Source organism: Macrosteles quadrilineatus, unplaced genomic scaffold, assembly GCF_028750875.1.
Source record: "Macrosteles quadrilineatus isolate MER2022 unplaced genomic scaffold, UCM_ALF_1.0 Scaffold_1__1_contigs__length_201487025, whole genome shotgun sequence".
NCBI classification, from domain to species: Eukaryota; Metazoa; Arthropoda; class Insecta; order Hemiptera; family Cicadellidae; genus Macrosteles; species Macrosteles quadrilineatus.
Genome location: NW_026542594.1, coordinates 180,824,002 through 180,828,052, shown reverse-complemented (window position 1 = coordinate 180,828,052; position 4,051 = coordinate 180,824,002). Strand labels below are relative to the sequence as shown.

At 30.9% G+C, this 4,051-nt stretch overlaps 1 non-coding gene across 1 annotated transcript; it reads right to left on the bottom strand.

Annotated features, from left to right (window-relative positions):
- Positions 1–411: 411 nt before the first annotated feature.
- Trnae-uuc (transfer RNA glutamic acid (anticodon UUC)) lies at positions 412–483 on the bottom strand. Its single transcript has one exon. It is a non-coding gene; the product is annotated as a tRNA-Glu (tRNA).
- Positions 484–4,051: the final 3,568 nt, after the last annotated feature.

The window sequence follows — 4,051 nt, the reverse complement described above, 5'->3', positions numbered from 1 at the left end:
TTAAAAAAGTATATTTTTAGGTGTGGTGTTGATGTACCAAATCTTATTGATTTATCTGTTGTCGTTTTGAAAATATTAAACCGGTCCGGGACTTTTGGGACAGTCTGTATATGTGAACCAGTTAATGTGTACACATTCCAAATTTCTATTAAAACATAATCACTAAATAAATTGACTATCGTTATTTAATTAATAAAATCCCACTATTCCTCTTCAATTGTTCCCTACCTAACATATACAAATTTAAAAAAATTAATCTCAAGACTCTCTAGTTAATTACTATCGAATATCATAAATTTGTGTTACAACTATAAACCTATAAAACTTGTTTAAGATTGTATAACTAATAATGCTGACATGATTCAATTGTAAGATTTGTTCATCAAAAAGACCAGTTGAGTCAAAAGTTTCTTCCCATGCCGGGAATCGAACCCGGGCCTTCTGGGTGAAAGCCAGATATCCTAGCCACTAGACCACATGGGAGCTTGCACGGAAAATACTTGAAACAGTTTTTATTCCGTGATGTATAATGAATAATGGATTTAATATTGAATACTATCATTGACTATTGGTTACTAATAAGATACCATAAAAATCATTACTGCATAATTAGTGTAGCTTTGGGGTGTAATAAAAAGAATAGATAGGTTCAAATGTTATAAATGAGGGTCTTGGCTATGACTTTAACCAAAAACTTATTTTAGTATTTACTGAGCTTGTTACAAAATATCCTCCCACACGTAATTACCGTTTGGAAGCTCAACAAAACAATGGTGGGAGTAAAGTCTGTAGTTCGCTAATGCAAAAAGTTTATATTTACCTTGCAGCTAAACATTTATTAAATAAGCTCAAACAGTATTTAAATATCTTAAAACAATTCCTGAAAATGTAAATAGGAAACTTTATCTTCGATTAAAACCTTCGCTTTTAATCCTCTATAAGCAAATATTTGGCTATTTTTTTCTTTTACTTTTTATAGTTAACAACGCCGAAATCTAATGGAGGATTTTTATAGCTTTCACTGCCGAACAATCTATACCTATTTGCCTACAGAAATGTTTTTTTATCAATAATTTGTATCGAGTGCATGTGTTTTTTTTTATTTCCCGGAGGGGAGGGGGTACTGAAAAATTAAAAACAATATAATCCCATATTTTATAAAAGCTTGAAAATTACTGTTTGTTTTGATGCATCATGCTAATTTACCCTACAACAAAAACACTTGTAGCTATGTAGCTATCATGTACTTACAATGGGTTATATCATAGACAAAAAGATTTCAATATAGACTGTCAGCCGCGCAGTGGTTACCATGGTTAACATAGGTTCTGGCGCACACCGCGGTGAGTGCCGTGTAGTTACGTAGCCCGTGTGCCGTAACTACTTGGCACTTTAGCGGTACGCGCCAGAACCTATGGTAACCGCAGCACAGCTGACGTTCTATATTTTATTCCTTTTGTCAATGGTTATATTAACCGATGATTGTGAATACCTTTTGTTGTATTAGTTAAAGTAAATGTGTAAATACCGTGTTCATCCAACATAAAATATCCCGTTTGAAATGTAAATAGCTGCAGCGACCGTTAATGTGAATAATTTAGCACATACGTCATATTGAAATATGCGTAGGTCTAGTTTTCCATATATAATCAAGGTTCAACTTTAAGCCTTAGAGGGAATACAATACATAAGCTAGGAAAAGATTGGAAATTTTGGAAGAGTCGTTTAGAAAGTTCTAGTTGATTCTGAAATCTGCATAAAAAAATATGTTTACCTGCATAATGAGAAAGAAAATGATTAGATTTAATCTGTAAAATTATTTTGTTTGTAGTTTTCCATAACAAACAAAATCAATGACGGCAAAATAAAAAAATAAAGTTATGTATTTTTAATAATATTATTTTTATAATTATAAAATAAGGAACTTAGCTCAATCCTTGTGTTACTAACATAAATGTTTTGCCGACTCTGCAAGCGGTTGTTTCTGACAGACACGGAAATTCAGCATAAGAATTATTACCGCTTTTGTGCATGGTTTTGGAAATAATCTATTTTGTTGGTCACCTGGTTTTACATAGGTTAAAGCTGATCTTTCTTTGTTACAAAGTAAAAGGCTCGCGAATGTAACTAAAAACTGTTGTGTAGGTCTAGCCTAAAGTAATGTGAAAAACAATTCCGGGCTCGTGCCTAACGTCCTAGGACAAAAAAAATATATTTAATCCCAGGAAATATGTGTAAGACCTTTTGTAAACTTTTGAACTAAGAACAGGTCATTTCAATAGTAGTTGAACAAACAATTTTCCTTCATCTTAATATTTTTAATCCGGTTTAAGGATTACTTAAAGTTGGGTGGTCAAAGTTATCTGGTAAATTATATTTTCATTCATTAAATCAAACCCCTTAAACCGGTTACTATCCGTTAAATAACCAAGGCAGTTTTGCACAAACAAAAAAACGTATTTTGTACGTTAATGTACAATATTAGCCTAGATATCAAAGCATAAAGTGGAAACACATTGTATATACGCAAACTGTGTTGGTATATAGTGGTATAAAGAATGATATAAATAATGGTATGATATTGAACTTTATTCAGTGTGTTGGAAAAGTCCAGGAACTTAAACTTAACTTGGTAAGGTACTTAAACCTTATTAGTTAAATAAAAACTTGTTATGTTTAGTTGATCTAAAATTAGTTGAACAACCATATTTGTAAATATTGTCACTCTTAGCACAAATGTTGTTCACTCAACGAAATGTTTTAAACTAAAAGAAAAGTGTGTACCAAATTAAGGAATTTAAGGGAAGATGTTCAAAACTGTAAAATGCCATACTATGCGGAAGTTTTTTTTTTTTTTTTTAAGGAACTCACAGCAAAAACTAAATATCTCTACAACTCAACCTAGTATACGTATTCATTCATAATCTTTTGAAACTATAATAATAAATATTATAACTATTTGCATGTTGATATGTAAAATCTACTGTTTAGATATTTGATAAAATCTAAACCAAACAAATAAATATCAGATATTGCCCCCAAGATGTTAGCTTCAATTACAGTTATTGTTACTCATTTGTCTAAATCAGATATTTTGGAGACGAATTTTTAACTTTAATGGATACAAACTTTTATTTAAGAAACCCTAAAAATGTTTCAAAAGTTTAAATATTTCTAGAACGACTGTGTACTAAGCCATTATAAAGCTCGCATGAACTTACTGAGAATGTGCATATGAGAGCTTACATTCACTAGAGGTTGTAAAAGGCTCAGGGGATAGAATTGAATGAATCATGAAAATAAAGCTTTTGCGCCTTTCATTGAACCGCTTCTAAAAGCCTCTTGAACATTGCAATAGTGCTGAAAGGTTTAGCTGGAACGATCGTTACTGAATATGATACTGTATTGTGATTATAAAATCCAATAAATTTGATTTTTGTTTAATCAATTTATTTTAAATTAAATATATTTTTTACATTTAATCCTTTATTATTGTTATTTAAGCATTTTTAAACTACTACCACCCACTCCCCCCCCCCCATCAATCTTCCTAAAAATTCTTATTCTTGAGTTGGCGGTTGAAAAAGATCTTTTCAATGGATGAATGGTTATTCAAACTTAGTCTGTATTGCAGAGTCCAGGACTACAGAGCATACTATTGCAATACATGAATTAATTATTATCGCTGGGCATCAAGTTTTACATTGATATCTATACAAAAATCTCACATTTTCAATTCCGTGGTTTAAAATCTCGTATAGCTTTTTGAAACTTACATTTGTCTACTTAATATCAAATTAAGGTAATCATATTTGTTTGGTTCTAGACATACAAAAAACCAATGTAAATTTAAATTTAAATTATTATAATTTTTTCAGGACCTACCATTTTACAAATTAGGATTTGGCCTCACGAACTTTAATTGGTTTTGTTACACGCTTGATTTTATTTCCTGCGATTAAGTCTTTAACTGTATCATACAAGTTCTTGCTTCTTAAATCTTCGCCCACTATTCGAATTATTTAAACACATATAAAGCCAAGTTTCCACT